General features: G+C 38.7%; 1 non-coding gene across 1 annotated transcript; it reads right to left on the reverse strand.

Annotated features, from left to right (window-relative positions):
* Window positions 1–8366: 8366 nt before the first annotated feature.
* TRNAA-CGC (transfer RNA alanine (anticodon CGC)) lies at window positions 8367–8438 on the reverse strand. Its single transcript has one exon. It is a non-coding gene; the product is annotated as a tRNA-Ala (tRNA).
* Window positions 8439–20849: the final 12411 nt, after the last annotated feature.

Consider the following 20849-nt stretch of genomic DNA (forward strand, 5'->3'; position numbering starts at 1 on the left):
GCTATGTTAACAAGGCAGCTGTAGTGTGGGGTATATCTTAAGTCAATCTCTTTTGAAATATAAACGATAATAAATGCAAGCTAGTAAGGAGAGATGGGGAAGAGAGATGCCCAGCACATGAAGATTGCCCAAGAGTAGAAGCTCAGAAGCTAAGAAGAGACAAGAGCCTTCCTCCAGGGCAGACAGAGAGAGAAAAAGTTCCCCTAGAGCTGATGCCCTGAATTCAGACTTCTAGCCTTCTAAACTGTGAGAAAATAAATTTATGTTTGTTAAAGTCATCCACTTATGGTATTTCTGTTATAGCAGCTCTAGATAACTAAGACAGCTGGCATAAGCAAATATTTGATTTATAAGAAAAGCAAATAAGTGAATGGATAGAGGGATAGACTCTTATATAAATGAATAATCCAGAAAATTCATCTCAGTACTTAAGAGATTTTCAATGACCCAAATCATAAAATTTGCCTCGAATTCTCTTAATTCTGTTAGAAAAAAATGGAAAATTATAGAAATGTATAAACTATCAAAGCTAAACTAAGAAGTTATATTTAAAAAAACCCTGAATTAATACATAAAAAACAACTAAGAAGTTATATTATTAAAAAAAAACTGAATTAATACATAGCCATTTAAAATACTGAATCAAGAATTTAAACAGAGTTTGTACAAAATACAGTTCCCAGTCAGAGACAAACTTACTGACAAGTTCTATGAAATCTTAAAGAAAATGATAACCCCTATGTTATACAAAAATATTTTAGATACTAGAAAAGTTCTGTAAGTTATTTCAGGACATTCCATTGGGTGTTGATACCAATGGAGAAAATATAAGAAAGAAAAAGTATAGGACATTTTTACTAATGAACACAGAAGCAAAATTATAATAGTAATAAAAAAACAACCTTGCAAACAGAAATAGAAATATATTTTTAAATATATCACTGAAGAGTGGGTTTTATTAAAGGAATCCATTACAAAATGCATTAATCTAATTCAACATATTAGGGGATTAAAGAGGAGAAATCATATAATAATCTCAACACTTTGAGCAAAGTTTCCTCATTGGTAAGAAAAAAAAAAAGTAATAGCATTAAATGTCTCTTTCAGCTCTTATATTCACATAAATAACCATGGTCTACTCTAGACCCCAGTATCTACTTGGAGGATAAGGAACAAACCCTACAAAAGCTCCAGATGACTATTAACACATATTCATGGGAGCATGATGTTTTCAGAGCCACAGTTTTGTCTTAATTCTTCAGACATGATTTATTTTCAACCTTAAAATTGGTAAGTGGGGGACTTCCACTTCTGACCAAGATGGAATAACAAGGACCAGAATTGCTCTCCCACCTGAATCAACAAAACATATTTTTTTTTTAAAAAAGGCAAAATATATGTGAAACTATGACTTTCAAGGCACTGAACGCCAAGCAAAGATGAGAGCAATGATTGCCTCAACTTACTGCCTTGAGAGTGTTTCCAGACCATGGCACAGGAAGGAGAGATTCAGGAAGAGCCTTATGGCCTCTCTAAATTCAGGTGATGAAGCTGAGAGCCTGGGAAGACCAATGTTTCCAGGATGCCCACACGATTAAGTACCAGAGACAAAGGAGTCACACAGAGAAAGAAAACAAGAGATCCACAGAGGGTCCCCCTTCAGTATTCAGCAGAGTACTAATCATTGTGCATGCGAGGAAAGTACCCAAGACTGGAGAAAGAACAATCTGAGAGGAATAGGGGTGTGGGGTTTATATTAACTTTATCCAAAGAATTTGGTCTTTGACTTCGATTACTGAAACATAATCTCTAAAAAAAAAAAAAAAAAAAAATCCTTGGAATTTAAGGGTCTTCAATCAGGGTTCCAGGCCACACCTAAACAACAGGTTAGGTGAGGTGATGAGGTGACTCTGGGGTGAGGGCTAGCCAAGCCAGAAAAACCCATCTCACAATCACCTCATGGTATCGACTGACCTCATAGAACAAGGGCTGGAGTTTGCATTATGTAATGAGACCCCAAATAAAAAGCTCTGAAAACCAAAGCTCCATGAGCTTCCTGGTTGGTGAAAGGCATTCATGCAAGTGGGAGGGTACTGCAACCTGTGGCATGTGGAAGCTCCATTTTGGGAAACCACCCAGACCTCACCCTATGCATCTCTTTGTATTCTTTTTCCCTACAGTAAAACAGTAATCATTAAGTATAGTGCTTTCTATGAGTTCTGTGAGTCATTTCAGCAAATTATTGAACCTAAAGGAGAAGTGGGAGCTAGCAGATCAGAAGTGGGGGAACTCAGGGGACTCCCAAGCTTGTGCCTGTATCTGAAGTCTTAGACCAACTCAGCATTCTGAAGGACGGTGTACTTTTAACTTTTGAGATCTAACCTAGCTTCTGGGGGTGGCTAGGGTCAAAGAGAGAAGTGCTTCATGGGCAGCTGGTGTCAGAACTGAACAGAGAAGTGAAAAAGTGGGGATTTTTTTTATATCCTCATAGAGGGGAATAGTATTGAACACACACAGAGCCAGGAATAGTGCCTATTTCCACCAGCCAGGTTGGAAAACTTCATTATTCAAGGGGCATTGGGTAGAATACTAAGAAAGGTATTACCTCAGTGATGGAGAATTTGTCTCACCCCACCTAACAAATCTTAAAAGCAAGGCCTAAAAGGACCGAATTGTTTCTAAATAACTACAACCCAGAACAAAGCTGAAGATCAATAGGAATACCAAAGTATTCAACACCCAACAATGTAAAATTCACAAAGTCTGGCATCCAGTAGTTCATCTGGACTATATGAAGAACAATGGAGCATCAGATGACACAACCTTGCTTGCCAAAAGTGAACTCGAAGGACTTACTGATAAAGATCAACGACTACAGCCTTCAGTATGGATTACACCTCAACATAAAGAAAACAAAAATCCTCACAACTGGACCAATAAGCAACACGATGATAAACAGAGAAGAACTGAGGTTGTCAAGGGTTTCATTCTACTTGGATCCACAATCAACACCCATGGAAGCAACAGTCAAGAAATCAAAAGACACATTGGATTGGGCAAATTCACTGTGAAAGATCTCTTTAAAGTGTTGAAAAGCAAGGATGTCACCTTAAAGACTAAGGTGCACCTGACTCAAGCCATGGTGTTTTCAATTACCTCATAGGCATGTGAAACCTGGACAATGAATAAGGAAGACTGAAGAAGAATTGACACCTTTGAATTGTGGTGTTGGCGAAGAATATTGAATATACCATGGACCGCCAAAAGAACGAACAAATCTGTCCTTGAAGAAGTACAACCAGAATGCTCCTTAGAGGCAAGGATGGCAAGACTGCGTCTTACATACTTTGGGCATGTTGTCAGAAGGGATCAGTCCCTGGAGAAGGACACCATGCTTGGCAGAGTACAGGATCAGTGGAAAAGAGGAAGACCCTCAGTGAGGTGGGTTGACACAGTGGCTGCAACAATGAGCTCAAGCATTGCAACGATTGTAAGGATGGCTCAGAACCGGGCAGTGTTTCTTTCTGTTGTGCATAGGGTCGCTATGAGTCAGGATCAACTTGATAATGCCTAATGACAACAACAACATAGTAAATTAAAATAAAAGCCAATGTTGGGGCTCTTGCAAAAAAATTTTTTTGTGTGTTTTATTTTACTTACAAAGTAATCCACATATGGCTAAGATTATAAAAGAAAAAAGAAAAGAAAAGAAAAAATGTTGGTGACATCATGGGGAAATTGGAACCCTTATCTATTGCTGGTGGGAATCCAAAATGGTACCACCATCGTGGAAAACAGTGTGGCAGTTCCTAAAAAAACTAAAAATAAAACTATCATATGACCCAGCAATTCCACTCCTAGGTATACATCCAAAAGATTTGAAAGCAGAAACTTGTACACCGATGTTCATTGAAGCACTAGCCACAACAGCCAAAAGGTGAAAACAACCTAAATGTCCATTTTAATGGATTGAATTGTGTTCCTCCAAAATATCTGTCAACTTGGCTAGGTCATGATTCCCAGTATTGTATGATTGTCCACCATTTTATCATCTGATGTGATTTCCCTATGTGTTGCAAATCCTATTTCTATGATGTTGATGAGATGGGATTATTGGCAGCTACGTTGATAAAATCTACAAAATTATATTGTGTCTTAAACCAATCCCTTTTGAGATATAAAAGAGAGAAGCAAGCAGAGAGACAGAGGGACTTCATACCACCAAGAAAGAAGCACTGGGAGCATAGCGCATCCTTTGGACCTGGGATCCCTGTGCTGAGAAGCTCCTTGCCTGGGGAAGATTAAAGACAAGGACCTTCCTCCAGAGCTGACAGATAAATAAATTAGAGAAAGCCTTCCTCTGGAGCCAATGCCCTGAATTTGGACTTGTAGCCTACTAGACTGTGAGAGAATAAATTTCTCTTTGTTAAAGCCATTCACTTGTGGTATTTCTGTTACAGCAGCACTAGATGACTAAGGCACTTGTCAACAGATGAATGGATAAACAAAATGTGGTACTTACATACAATAGAATACTACTCAGCCAGTAGGAAAAAGGAAGTTTTGATATATGCTATAACATGGATGGAGCTGGAAGATATTATGTTGAGTAAAATAAGTCAATCACAAAAGCACAAATATTGTATGACTTCACTTATATAAAAAGACAAGAAAAGGCAAATCTACAGAGACCAAAGTTTATTAGTGGTTACCAAGGGTTGGAGTGAGGGGGAAAAATGGGGTGATTGCTTATGGGTTGCACAACAGATTAATGCCATTGCTGTCAATAAGTTGAACACCTGTAAAAAGCTGAATTGGCAAAAGTTGTGTGATAGATATATTTACTCCAATGACCAAAAAAAAAAAAAAGCTGCTAAAACTGCTTATGTATGACCAAACACCTCATGGGATTTGATTCCTTGGTTTGGAGGTTTAGAGTCATGGTTTCACGGGGCATCCCAGTTAACTGGCATAATAACACGTTTAGCACTTCTCTTCTACCTCCTAGTTCATTGCATATTTCCTAAAGCCTTAAAAGCTTGCAAGCAGCCATCTAAGGCACAACAATTAGTCTCTATTCACCTGGAGCAACAGAGGAAGAAGGAGAGTCAGGAACGGGAGAAGGGAATGGAATAAGTAGCTAATTGCCTCCTGGAACAAATGCCTCCTTTGGCATGAGACCAGAACTGGATGATGTACGGCTGCCATTATGGAGCATTTTGACCAAAGATTCTGTAGGAGAATCCTGATAAAAGAGGAAAAACACAGAACAGAATTTCAAATTCTCATGAAATCCGTATTTTATGCAGCCATGGAGGCTAAATGAACACCCAAAATTATTGCCATAAGATCATCTTTAAACCTTAAACCAAAATTATCTCCTGAAGTCTTCATAAACCCAAACAACAGTTTAGCTTAACTAGTGAAGAATGTCTGCCTTGAGCCTTATGCTTTTTTAAGATCTATCTATACGGGATCAAATTGACAACAGCAACTTGAAAGACTAGATAGGAACCTTAGGGTGCGGTGAGTTTATGTTAATGGGGGACCAACAATTCAGAAAAGGAGAGTGAGAATTGTTGCACAACTCAAAGAATGTAATCAATGTCATTGACATGTACATGTAGAAACTTGAATTGGTGTATGTTTTTGCTGTGTATATTCTCAATGACTACAAAAAAATAAATAAAATAAATTATTTTTATAAAAGTAACCTATATAATGCACAGATTTGTGATATACAACTTTAAATTATTGTTTCTATACAGTTAACATTGTTTCTAGACAGTTGCCAGGAGTTGGAACCAACTAGTTGACAACTAACAGCAACAATGTCTGGAGTATGGACTTAGGTAGTAAGCATGTGAGATAGCAAATTTAGCTGGTCAAATGACCAAATGGTTTCTAAGTAAATTAAATATCCCTCACAGTCTACAAGATCCCATTGTAAGTGAAAAATGGGGGGGAAAAGTGGTTAATTGAGAAATTAAGAGATTGGAACAGACAGGGCTCTTAGAATTTAGCTTCAATCTTGAGGTTGTTCCAGCCTTGCTGGATCTCAATCTCTTGGGAAAAAAGTCAACTGTACTTACTGTTTAGGCCCCTGGGAAAGATTTCAAGTCTCTGACTGCTCTTACTCCAGTTCCTAAGGAATGATCATAGGACAGGTCTTTATGTTCTAAAACATACTTCTCAATGAAGGTCCCACCACGGCTCATCTGGACTCTTATAATAATATCTGATCTAATCTCTTTGTTTTCATGTCATTTCACTATCATTTCCAATCTGTTTTCCACATTACTTATAGAAATGACTTTGTAAGATTAAAATCTGATTGTGATTGTCTCTTGTTTGGAATGCCTGGGGAACAGAGTTTTAATTCCTGTGGAATCCAGATTTCTGGATTCCATGGAAGTTGAGGTGACTCATCCTGAAGCTATCACCCTAAGTTGATCTTTGAACCTTGAGCCTTGAGAAAGCTGGTTTCCTAAAAGTCACCTTTAAGTCAAAAGTGGACTAAATTAGTTAGTAAGGAATATTTTGCCTTAGGCATTGTGCTCTTGTGAAAGAATTTTCTAAGGTCAGTTTCAACAGTAACTCCAAACGTCAGACTAGAACTATGTTTTAGGGTAAATCAGTTATTATTTTCACTGTTCTTCAGGATAATGCTATTGGAATTCTTCATGACCACAAAATGTTTTATCAGTTCCATTTCACCCCTTTTTCCATGGTAATGTATAATTACTAGCCATAGTAAGATTGGGTATGAGAATCTTTGGAAGTTCTTTCTTCCTTGTAACATTTTTCACTCCCTAGTTGAATTGTTACCCTGATTTGCAAGTCACATTTTAAATAAACCAATCAATTTGTATTACTGGTTTAATATGATTTTTGTTGTAACATGCTTCATTGCCTCCTCATTGCCTATTGAGTCCCCTAGGAAAGCATACACAGAGACCTTGTCATTGGAAACTTTTGCTGTCCCCCCCCCCCGCCCCCCGTGGCTCAACTCCTTTATTATGTTTAGGCAATCTGACATTTTTAGAGTAAGATACTTGTTTTCCCAGGCTACTGACACTGATCTAAGCTTGTCCAATTAGACATTCTTTTCCATTTAAGTCAACTATATTCAGTGTTTGGTTTTTGCAACCAAGAACCATAGCTCATACAGAATTCAAGATCCTTGATGAGCTACGTATTCCTATATAATTTTCCACCTTTCCTCGTCACATCCTATGATTCAGCCATATTTAACTACCTAAATTTTCCAACATTTTGTGTCATGTCTTCATGCCACATGCATGCTATTTATTATGACTAGAGTAACACTATGACCCTCATTTCCAGCTGTAACAGCTCCACTCATTCTTTAATACAAAACACAAGTGTCTCTTCTTTCATGGAGGTTTCCCTGACCTATCTACTCAACAAGAGTTAATCCTACCCTCTTCTGTATCACAGTGTATCTTTTATAAACCTCCAGTATGGTAATTATGATACAGAGTTGCAAATATTTGTTTACATATTGGCTCTCCCTCACTGAACTTTCAGTTGTATCCACTTAGCACAGTTACATAGTAACATAGATGAGCCACTTAATGTCTATGAAATAAACAATTGGATTTTCTCTTAAAATAACAAAAAATTTTTTCCATTTTACTGTGTTTTCTCATGTGAACAAAAACAATAAAGTAAACTTACTATCAATATTACAAGGCACTCAACTGAATCAAGAATAAACGTAAACGCAATGCAGAAATCACATGAGCCTAAAAAGTCATTTACCTACAACTGTCCAGGATGCAACCCTCAGTTGGGTCCTAAGTGCTGTCAGGCGATCTTTTATGGGCTCACAACCAAATTTGCTTTCCATTTCTAACTTTTACTACTTTCTCAAACCTCCTGTGGTGGACCACGACCAGCAGTCCTGCACAGAATCCTTGAGTAGGGCCAAAGATGCAGTGAAAAATGGTAACTAGGTTAGCAACTACAGCACATCAAGAAATTACTTTTATGGTCCTAGGGTGAACCATTAAGGACTGATAGGCAACTCCCACCTCAATACTAAAATGGCATGCTACCTCCCCTTCAAAATTAATTAGTTAATTTCTGAACTGTCCCTCTGGCTTTGCTCACTGCATAATAAAACACCCAACCCAAGGAGTTTTCAGGGCATAGGGAATACATATATAGGGAATATGGCGCTTGTTAATTAAATAAACATAAGAAAAATAAACAAAGACAAGAAACAACTCGGTTTAAAGCAAATATAGAAACGAAGATGAAAAAGGGCTACAATATTTTGTTTAATAAATCTAGGCTACAGAATGAATTAAACAAAAAAGGAAACAAAGAAAAAGCCACTCTGGAGATGCCGGGGATCGAACCCGGGACCTCATACATGCGAAGCATGCGCTCTACCACTGAGCTACATCCCCTGGTAGAAAACCAGAGTCAGATAGGAAACCTGTCCTTTTAATAGCCGGAAACGTTTCATATAATTATTTTATCTTATTTTCTGTTCAAGCAAGCAGTGTTCAAAAAGTGACCACCCCTAAGGATGAATTCCACTTAAAGCTTCCTCCAAATTACTTCCACGTAGCCCTGACCCTCCCTAGTCCGGGATACATCGATGACATCCAGATCTTATCTATACTGAGAACAGATCACAGTTGTAGTAACCTCAGCACCATTGTTCCTTCTCCAAGACCCTCGTATTCGTCTTCCGTTGGCCAAATAGAATCCCAGGGGGAAAGAATTCAGGGATGTTTTAAGACTCTTCGGAAAATGTTCTGCTAGCTAGAAAAAAAAAAAGAAGAAGAAGAAGAACCTGTAAAATGCGACCCAAGTTCCTTGCAGCTGAGGAGGTTGAAAGGTCAGATGCATTTTTTGAGGGGCTGATCCCTCTTGACCCCACTCCGAGAAGAAACTGTCCAGACAGATGAAAACGTGAAAATTCTGCCCTCATCTTTGTCCCCACAGGCAATGGCTTGCCCCTCGCAGACCATCTGGCAGACCTGACACCCAGAGCGGGCATCTCTGAACTTTGGTTGTATGGCTGTGGGAAGAACCCTAGATTTAATCAGGCGAGTTTGCTTGTTTTCCCCTTCCCTTATCCCATGCTTCAGCTTCTCCCTCGGATTTTCTGATTCTGAGTCTCCGCAGGCTTCAAGGCTGAGGCGTGAACTTGAACAAGACAGCCCAGCCTGGACCCGCGCCAGCCGGGACCTGTGCCGGCCCAGAGCTGTCGCGGCCAGACCTTTACCCTCGGCTGGAAGTGAGTCTCGGCCCTCTGACCCGACCGCTGCTGCCCGAGTGTTAAGTCTCTCCTTCAGAAGGTATACAACAGACAACAGGGAATCTTCAAAAATAAAAGCGAGCTCAGAAAGGTGATACGGAATGCTAGCCATCAGATCTACAGCCTCCGTCTCACACACAGACACACACACACGCACACACACGTGAGAGATCCACGACTGCTCAGCTACTGCTGAGGACCTCGCTTCAGGACAGTGAAAAATACTCAGCAAAGGAGGGTCATATTTTAGACCCAAACCTCAGTCCTGGCTACCTGGGGCATCATTCTGAGACTTTACTGCTCTTATGCTCCCCCAGCTGTCACAGCCGCTCCCTTTCTAACAAATAAACCCGCTTCAATATTATCTTTAAGACGGGAGGATGGAGGTGGGGAGACTACGGAAAACTACACGAGCACCGACACTAAGACCTCGTATTACAAGGCTTTCCCATAAGGGAAGCATTTTATTATCACTGAACAATTCGAGAAAATTTGGCTCTTCCAGCAGATGATGAAAACAGGTATGCCACTTTAATCATTACATTAGAATACTAAGTAACAGGAAACAGGACCTTGGTATTGGTTCATTTATTTTTTAACCAAAAGATTCCAGCATCCTCCAGCCTGACTTCCAGGGAGAGTTGTGATAGCTCTAGAGACTCCTCCGCTGAGTGGGAGATCTCTTAGACCACAACTTCTATCAAAGGCTGTTCACTCTTAGTCCCCACTATTTTGGTTTCACAGATTCATACTTGCCCTTGTAAACTCTTTAGTTGCAGATCAAGGCAAAGAGACTAACCATGTACCAGAAGTTACATTAGGAGGAAAACACTTAGAAGAATTTGATTTCCAGGTGTCTGAAGAAAAGTAATACCATCCCAAAGCCACAATAGCCAGGCCTAACCTCTCCTTCTCCTTACAAAACACACTCCTTAAAAATCCTTGGTCCTCATTCTCTCCTGCTTCAGGGCTGGCATGGCAGGCTGCTAATTGCTCTGTAAATTCATTGTCCTCTTTCTCCTGGGCACGTGGCTGTCCAGATAAAGGCTGCATTTACACTCTCCCTTACAGTTAGATGTAACCGTAAGGTTAGCTCAGGACTATTTTACATTAGTTGGCATGATGGGTGTAACTTTCAGGTCATTTCTGACTTAAAGAAAAGTCACTTACCCTGGCCTTTAGTTCTTTATCCCTGCTGGCTACTGGGATGTGTATATGATGGCGGTGAACTGTGTTGTACTACTATGCAGGCAAGTAGAAATGGAGCAGTTGTCTTACAGAAATACAATATACATGTAGATGGCAGAGCCACCCCAGCAACCTGGTTTCCTGGGTGACCTCGTGGACTTACCTACTCATCCTGGACTGTTACTATCACAGGTGACAAAATTCTCAGTTATATTTCATGGCTTTGTAGTGCAAATAAATAAGGAATAAACTGCTTTGGGAGATCGGCTGACTAGATACTGCTTTAAAAACACAAACACACTTTCATTATAATAAACCTAAATTCTGAATAATCTACAACAGCAAATATTTTGATGTACTTTTTCATCTAGGAAGAAAGAAATGAAAAAACTGAATGTAAATTTAATAATAATCTAATTCAAAAGACTGAGCTACCTTCAGTGCAAATGCCAAAGACATTTGGGGAAACAAAAGGCTAAGCTTTGGCCCACACAAAGAGAGGAAGACAGCGATTGTCTGCATTAAGCCAGGACCTCAATAGGAGCTGTACTCAAGATGATAATGCGGGCTAGAAACTCCAAGAAGACCAGGTTTCTGAATCCAGAAGAGTAAATATTTATCCCTGATGGTGGAAGGCATCTCTAATTTGTGACCTCAGGGTACCTATGGTTTGTATTAAACTAAATATGAATTCAAAATAAAAATAAGGAATGAATGAATAAAGGTAACTATGTATAAAGGTGTCTTAATTTCCTAGCATTGCTATAACACAAAGACCACAAGTGGTTTGCTTTAAAGAACAAAAATTTATTTTCTCAGTTCTGGAGGCTAAAAGTCCACATCGAGTTCTTGGCAGTGCGGATTCCTTCTTTGTTGTTAGCCTCCAGGTTCCTTGTCTATCTTCACCTGGCATCTGCCTGCTTCAGTGCGTGCGTATCCCTGTGTTCAATCTGTTCCTTTTATAACTAGAAGTGATTAGATTTAGAACCCACTCTACTCAGGTATGATCTAATCAACATAACAAAGAAACCCTAAATTCCAAGCAGGATTACATCCACAGGTTTAAGGGTTAGGATTCCAACACACATTTTGGGGGAACACAATTCAATACATAACAAAAGGCAAAAAAAAAAAGTAATAGCAGATTTAGACCATTGAGGGTCAAATACAGAGATAATTAGCAACAGACTATAATATATGAAGTGGAATGCAATATGGCAATCTATGAGGTGACTACAGAAAATAAAGAAATATTTTTAAAAAGCAAGAATATAGACTATAAAAAATGGCCAAGAACTTTTCTAAATGGCTATCTTATAATTTTGTTATTGTTGTTAGGTGCCAGAGAGCCGGTTCCGACTCACAGCAACCCTATGTACAGCAGATGGAAACAATGCCTGGCCCTGCGCCATCCTCACAATTGTTATGCTTGACCCCATGGTTGCAGGCACTGAGTCAGTTCATGTTGTTGAGTGAGGGTCTTCCTCTTTTTCGCTGACCCTCTACCAAGCATGATGTCCTTCTCCAGGGACACTTGCCCCTTGTCATAACATGTCCAAAGTATATGAGAGAAAGACTTGTCATCCTTGCTTCTAATGAGCATTCTGGCTGTACTACTTCCAATACAGATCTCTTTGTTCTTCTGGCAGTCCATGGTATATTCAATATTCTTCACCAACACCATAATTCAAAGGTATTTTCCTTATTTGCTGTCCAGCTTGCACATGTATATGAGGCAATTGAAATCACCACGGCTTGGATCAGGCAAACCTTAGTCCTTAAATTGACATCTTTCCTTTTTAAGACTTTAAAGAGGTCTTTTGCAGCAGATTTGCCTAATGCAATATGCCCTTTGATTTCTTGACTGCTGCTTCCATGGGTGTTGACAACTGTACCAATAAGCAACATCATGATAAACAGAGAAAAGATTGAAGTTGTCAAGGATTTCATTCCACTTGGATCCACAATCAATACCCATGGAAGCAGCAGTCAAGAAATCAAAAAACGCGTTGCATTAGGCAAACCTGCTGCAAGGGATGTCTTGAAAGTGTTGAAAAGCAAAGACGTAATCTTGAAGACTAAGGTGCGCCTGACCCAAGGCATAGTATTTTCAATCACATCATATGCATGTGAAAGCTGGACAATGAATAAGGAAGACCAAAGAAGAATTGACGCCTTTGATTTTTTGTTGTTGGCAAGGAATACAGAATATAGAATATGCCATGAACTGCCAAAAGAGCAAAAAAATCTGTCTTTGAAGAAGTACAGCCAGAACACTCCTTAGAAGCAAGGATGGCGAGACTGCATCTTACATATTTTGAACATGTTCTCAGGAGGGATCAGTCCCTGGAGAAGGACACCATGCTTGGTAAAATACAGGGTCAGCAGAAAAGAGGAAGATCCTCAATGAAATGGACTGACACAGTGGCTGCCACAATGGAGTCAAGCATAACAATGATTGTAAGGACGGCTCAGGACTGGGCAGTGTTTTGTTCTGTGGTACATGGGGTTGCTATGAGTTGAAACTGACTTGATGGCACCTAACAACAACAACAGCAGCTTCCATGGAGGTTGATTGTGGATCCAAGTAAGATGAAATTCTTCACAATTTCAATTATTTTCTCTGTTTACCATGATGTTGTTTATTGGTCCAGTTGTGAAGATTTTTGTTTACTTTATGTTGAAGTGTAATCCCAACTGAAGACTGTGGACTTTGATCTTCATTAGCAAGTGCTTCAAGTACTCTTCACATTCAGCAAGCAAAGATGTGTCATCCGCATATCACAGGTTTTTAATGAGTCTTCCTCCAAACCTGATGCCACCTTCTCCTTTGTATAGTTCAGCTTCTCAAATTATCTGCTAAGCATACAGATTGAGTAAGTATGGTGAAAGGATACAACCTGGACACAAACCTTTCTTAACTTTAAACAGCACAATATTCCTTTGTCCTGTTTGAACAACTGCTTGTTGGTCTAAGTACAGGTTCCTCATGAGCACAATTAAATGTTCTGGAATAACCATCCTTTGTGATGTCATCCGTAAGTTGTTATGATCCACACAGTCGAATGCCTTTGAATAGTTAATAAAACACAGGTAAATATCTTTCTGGTATTCTCTGCTTGAAAGTCAGGATCCATCCGACATCAGCAATGATATCCCTTTTTCCACATCCTCTTCTGAATCTAGCTTGAATTTCTGGCAGTTTTCTGTAGGTGTACAGCTGCAACCGCTTTTGAATGATCTTTGGTAAAATTTTCTTTGCATGAGATATTGACGAAATTGTTCAATAATTTCCACATTCTGTTGGGTTACCTTTCTTTGAAATGAGTACAAAGATGGATCTCTTCCAGTCAATTGGCCAGGCAGCTGTTTTCCAAATTTCTTGGCATAGACGAGTTAGCACTTCTTATGCTGCATCCGTTTGCTGAAACATCTGAATTTGTATTCCTACGAGTTCCTTGAGCCTTGTTTTTTGCCAATGCCTTCAGTATAGCTTGGACTTCTTCCTTCAGTACCATTGGTTCTTGATCATATGCTACCTCCTGAAATGGTTGAACATGGACCAATTCTTTTTGGTACAGTGCCTCTGTGTATTCCTTCCATCTTCTTTTGATGCTTCCTGTGTCATTTAATATTTTCCCCATAGAATCCTTTAGTATTGCAACTCAAGCCTTGAAGTTTCTCTTCAGTTCTTTCAGCTTCAGAAATGCTGAGTGTCTTCTTCCATTTTGGTTTTGTAGCTCCAGGTCTTTGCACATTTCACTATAATACTTTACTTTGTCTTCCCAAGCATCCCTTCGATATCTTCTGTTCAGCTCTTTAACTTTATCATTTCTTCCTTTAGCTTTAGCTACTCTATGTTCAAGAGCAACTTTCAGAATCTCTTTTGACATTCATTTTGGTCTTTTCTTTCTTTCCTGTCTTTTTAATGACCTCTTGCTTTCTTCATGTATGATGTCCTTCCACAACTCATCTGGTCTTTGGTCATTAGTGTTCAGTGTGTCCGATCTATTCGTTAGATGCTCTCTAAATTCAGGTGGGATATACTTAAGGTCATACTTTGGCTCTCATGAACTTGTGTTAATTTTTTTCAGCTTAAACTTGAACTTGCATATGAGCAACTGATAATGGTCTCTTTCGCAGTCAGCCTCTGGCCTTGTTCTGACCGGTGATATTGGGCTTTCCATCATCTGTTTCTGAAGATGCAGCAGATGTGATTCCTGTGTATTCCGTCTGCTGAGGTCCTTGTGTACAGTTGCTGTTTGTTGTAGAAAAAGGTATTTGCAAAGAAGAAGTCTTTTGTCTTGCAAAATTCTATCACGAGATCTCCATTGCCATTTCTACCACCAAAGCCATATTTTCCACCTAACAATCCTTCTTCTTTGTTCTCAACTTTCACATTCCAACCACCAGTAATTACTGATGTGTCTTGATTGCATGTTTGATCAATTTCAGACTGCAGAAGTTGGTAAAAATCTTCAATTTCTTCACTTTGGCCTTAGTGGTTGGTGCATAAATTTGAATAATAGTCATGTTAATGGGTCTTCCTTGTGGGCTTATGGATATTATCCTATCGCTGATAGCATTGTACTTCAGGATAGATGTCGAAATGTTCTTTTTGACAATGAACATGACACCATTTCCCTTTAATTTGATTATCTGATTCAAAATGGCCAATACCAGTCCGTTTCAGCTCACTAATGCCTAGGCTGTCGATCTTTATGTGAACCATTTCATTTTTGAGGATTTCCAATTTTCCTAAATTCATACTTAGTACATTCCATGTTCTGATTATAAATGGATGTTTGTTTATGGCTATTTCTTCTCATCTGCCTTGTCAGCAGATGAAGGTCCCAAAATCTTAACTCCATCCACATCATTAAGGTCAACTCTACTTTGAGGAGGCAGCTCTTCCCCAGTTGTATTTTGAGTGCCTTCCAACCTGAGGGGCCTCACCTCCTGGCACTATAACAGACTACGTTCTGCTGTTATTCATAAGGTTTTCACTGGTCAATTTTTTCAGAAATAGACTGGCAGGTCCTTCTTCCTAGTCTGTCATAGCCTGGAAGCTCCTCTGAAATCTTTCCCCCAAGGATGAACCTGCTTGTATTTGAAATACTGATAGCAAAGATTTCAGTATCACAGCAACACGTAAGCCACCACAGTACGACAAATGGACAGACACAATATTGTAACTCTAGAAATATTGAAATTAAAATCAAATTATAGTTTAAAAGTATATTGTATGTGGCTTAAAAAATAGTGAACCTGGATAATGATATGAAGAATTTTCCCAGAGAAATAAACAGAATAAAAATATGATTAAGAGGTATGCACTAAATGTGCATAAATTGAAATGGTCTAATATACATCTAATTGGAGCCCCAGGGGAAAAGATAAGAGAAAGACAGTATTTGAAATGATAAGGGCTGAGAATTTTTCAGATTTGATGAAAATAAGTGAATTTACAGATATAGGAATTACACACAAAAACGTTGTAGGTAAATAAAAGTTATACATAGGCCCATAGCAGTAAAACTGCAGAATACTAGGAAGCTATACAGGAAAAAAAAAAAAAAAGGTAGGTTACCATGAAAAATGAAAATTAGAGTCACAGCTGACTCAGAGGGATCACAAAACAGTGAAATGATATTTTTTTTATTAACTTTTATTGAGCTTCCAGTGAACGTTTACAAATCAAGTCAGACTGTCACATATAAGTTTATATACATCTTACTCCATACTCCCACTTGCTCTCCCCCTAATGAGTCAGCCCTTCCAGTCTTTCCTTTCGTAACAATTTTGCCAGCTTCCAACTCTCTGTATCCTCCCATCCTCCCTCCAGACAGGAGACGCCAACACAGTCTCAAGTGTCCACCCGATATAATTAGCTCACTCTTCATCAGCATCTCTCTCCTACCCAGTGTCCAGTCCCTTTCATGTCTGATGAGTTGTCTTCGGGGGTGGTTCCTGTCCTGTGCCAACAGAAGGTTTGGGGACCATGACTGCCGGGATTCCTCTAGTCTCAGTCAGACCATTAAGTATGGTCTTTTTATGAGAATTTGGAGTCTGCATCCCACTGATCTCCTGCTCTCTCAGGGGTACTCTGTTGTGCTCCCTGTCAGGGCAGTCATCGATTGTGGCTGGGCACCAACTAGTTCTTCTGGTCTCAGGATGATGTAGGTGAAATGATATTTTTAAAGTGCTAAGAGAAAATTTTCAAACTAATATAAGATGGAAAAAGTGTTTCAAGAGAAAAGCAAAATAAAGACATTTTTAGATAATCAAAAACTGAGTTTAAAATGCCACAAGATAATCTATGAGTGGCCATCTAAGATACTCCACTCGTTTTCTCCCTTCAGGAGCAAGGAAGAATGAAGAAAAATAAAGATACAAGGGAAAGATTAATCTAAAGGACTAATGGACCACAACTACCACGACCTCCATCAGACTGAGTCCAGTACAACTAGATGGTGCTCAGCTACCACCACTGATGCCCTGACAGGGATCACAATACAGGGTCCCAGACAGAGTTGGAGAAAAATGTAGAACAAAATTTTAACTCAGAAAAAAAAAGCCAGACTTACTGGCCTGACAGAGACTGGAGAAACCCTTAGAGTATGGCCCTGGGCACCCTTTTAGCTCAGTAATGAAGTCACTCCTGAGGTTCACCCTTAAAAAAAAAGGATTAGACAGGCCCATAAAACAACAAGACTAAAGGGGCACACCAGTCCAGGGGCAAGGACAGGAAAGCTGGTAATAGAGAACCCAGGGTCAAGAAGGGAGAGTGTCGACATGTAGTGAGGTTGTTATCCAATGTCATAAAACAATATGTGTACTAACTGTTTACTGAGAAGGTAGTTTGTTCTGTAAACTTTCATCTAAAGTAGAAAAAATAAAGAAATAAAAAGCCACAAGATAAAAACTTGCTTTGTCAGAAAAAAAGAAAATGAATCTAGAAAGTCTGAAAACTAGGAAGGCATGGTAAATTAAAAATAAATAAATAACATGAAAGTATATCTAAACAGACAGTACCTGTATAAAATAACAAAGAGTAATAACATCATTGACTAATTGGGAGGGTTTAAACTAGAACTATAATATTATACACAAAGATCATATAAATTGAGTGTGCATGATGGAAGTTAAAAATTCCAAGTCCTAAAGCTTGTGGGTGGCCATCTAAGATACTCCACTAGTTTCACCCCATCTGGAGTAAGGGAGAATGAGGAAAACCAAGGGAAAGATTAGCCCAAGGGACTAATGGACCACAACTACCACAACCTCCACCAGACAGAGTCTAGCACAACTAGACAGTGCCTGGCTACCACCACTGGCTGCTCTGACAGGGATCACAAGAAGGTCCTGGATAGAGCTGGAGAAAAATGTAGAACAAAATTCTAACTCACAAAAAAAGACCAGGTTTACTGGTCTGAATGAGGCTGAAGAAACCCTGAGAGTATGGCCCTCAGATTCTCTTTCAGTTTAGTAATACAGCCACTCCTGAGGTTCGCCCTTCAGCCAAAGATTAGACAAGCCCGTAAAAGAAAATGAGATGAAATGGGCAGGAGGAGATAGGAAAGCTGGTAGTAGAGAAACTAAGGTTGAAAAAGTGGAGAGTGTGGGCATGCTGTGGGGTTGGTAAACAATGTCACAAAATAATATGTCTACTAATTGTTTAACTAGGAGCTAGTATGTTCTGTAAACCTTTATCTAAAGTACAATTAAAAAAAAATTCCAAGTCCGTGTCTTCTTCAGGGGGAAAGTTATGATGCTGATTAACTTTTGATTTTGTTAAGTATGCAAGGTAATTTTTCAACAATAAACTCTAAAAGAGTAGAAATAGAATAATAGGATTATAAAATGGTACAACCACTATAAAAAATGGTATGGTGTTTCCTTAAAAAACTAGAAACAGAAATACCTTATGATTCAGCAATCCCACTCCTAGGTATATATTCAAGAGATATAAGAGCAATGACATGAATAGACATACGCACACTTATGTTCATTGCAGCATTATTCACAACAGCAAAAAAGGTGGAAACAACCTAAGTGCCTATCAACGGATGAATAGATAAACAAATTGTGGTACACACACAATGAAATACTAGGCAACTAGAAAGAATAATGAGGAGTCCATGAAACATCTTATAACGTGATGGATGAATCTGGAGGAGGTTATGCTGTGTGAAATAAGAATCACAAAAGTACAAATATTGTATGGTCTCACTATTATAAAAAGTCAAGAATAGGTATACACACAGAAAACAATGTTTTTTGATGGGTACCAGGAATGGGAGGAGGAAGAATCACTTCCTAGACAGTAGACACTTGTTATTTTTGGCGATGGGAAAGGCAACATCAAATAAGAGTGAAGTCTGCACAATCTGACCAAGGTAAATAAAGACACTAAGAAGCAAGCAAAAAAAAAGGGACAACTTCAGTAAATGCTATAACATATACAATTTTGCAACAACAATAACACCCAAAAAATATATGTGCAGTTACATAGGTAGATATGTATGCATATATGTGTATAGAAAGGCATATGCACGTACATGCGTGTGCATGTATTGGTGTGTCTGCAGGCGTATCTATATACATGTTTGTGTGCACTGCATATATGTTCATATATATAACTTAAGCACATAAAGGGCAAGTTATGGAGACTTTCTAGACATATCCAAACACCTCATGGGATTGGTTTACTGAGTTAAAAGGCTTAGGGCCATAGTCTCATGGGACAACTCAGTCAATTGGCATAACCTAGTTCATAAAGATAATGTTCTACATCCTAGTTTGGTGAGTAGCATCTGGGGTGTTAAAAGCTTGTTAGTGACCATCTAAGATACAACTATTGATCTCTACTCACCTGGAGCAAAAGAGAATGAAGGAAACCAAAGGCTCAAAGAGCAAACTAGTCCACAGGACTAATAGGTCACATGAATCATGGCCTCTTCCAGACTGAGACCAGAAAAACTAAATGGTACCTGGCTACCACTACTGACTGCTCTGACCAGGGGTACAATAGAAGTTCCCAGATAGAATGGGAGAAAAATGAAGAACGAAATTCAAATTCCTAAAAAAGGCCACACTTACTGGACCAATGGAGACTAAGGAATGCCTGAGACTATCACCCTAAGACATCCTTTGAACTGGGAACTGAAGCTACTCCCAGAGGTCACATCTCAGCCAAGTAATAGATTGGCTTATAAAATAAACAATTACCTATATGAGATCAAACAGTCAACATTTACCCAAAAGCAAAGATGAGAAGGCAAGGAGGGGCAGGGTTGCTAGATCAATGGAAACAGAGGAAACAGAATAGAAATAAAGAGAAAGGTGACACATTATGAAAAATTGTACTCAGTGTCATTGAACAATTTGTACAAAAATTGTTAAATGGGATCCTAATTTACTGTGTAAACTTTCACCTAAAACACGATAAAATTAAAAAAAAAAAGAATAATAAACTCTGTAAAAATAGAAGAGAATGTAATTATGTATAAAAAGAATTACATACCATGAGCAAGTGGGATTTATTTTAGGTACGCAAGGCTGGTTCAACATTCAAAGATCAATTAACGTCATCCATCCTTAGTATCTTATGATCACATCAATAGATGCAGAAAAAGTATTTGACAAAATTTGACACTAATTCATGATAAATACTATAAAAACCAGTAGTAGAGGGGAACTTTCTCAATCTGATAAAGAACATCTATGAAAAGCCTAGTTAACACTTAATGGTGAGGACTAGATGCTTCCTCTTAAGATGGGAAATAAGACTAAGATATCCTCCCTCATTGCTCCTACTCAACATTGTATTGAAAGTCCTAGCTAAGGCAATTAGACAAGAAAAGGAAATAAAATGTATGCAGATTAGAAAGAAAGAAATAAAACTGTCTTTGTTCAAAGATATGATTGCGTAGAAAAATCCCAAAGAATCCACACAACAAACAAACAAACATTCTCCTGGAACTAATAAGTGATTGTAGCAAGATGGTATAATATGATGTCAACATACAAAAGTAAGTTGCTTTCCTATATACCAGCAATGAACAATTGAAATTTGAAATTAAAAACACAACATCATTTACATAAGCACCCTCCTAAGAAATGAATACTTAGGTATAAATTTAGCAAAATATGTTGTTGCATGCCAAAGAGTCAATTCTGACTCATAGTGATCCAGTGTGACGTATGTACAAGATCTGTATGAGGAAAACTGCAAAATCCTGAGGAAAGAAACCAAAGGTCTAAACAAAAGAGGAAACATCCCATATTTTTGTACAGGAAGACATAGTATTACCAAGATGTCAATTAAAGAGCTATTGATCTTCAGTGCAATCCTAATGAA

The sequence above is a fragment of the Elephas maximus genome, chromosome 1 (genome assembly GCF_024166365.1).
Source record: "Elephas maximus indicus isolate mEleMax1 chromosome 1, mEleMax1 primary haplotype, whole genome shotgun sequence".
Taxonomy (NCBI): domain Eukaryota; kingdom Metazoa; phylum Chordata; class Mammalia; order Proboscidea; family Elephantidae; genus Elephas; species Elephas maximus.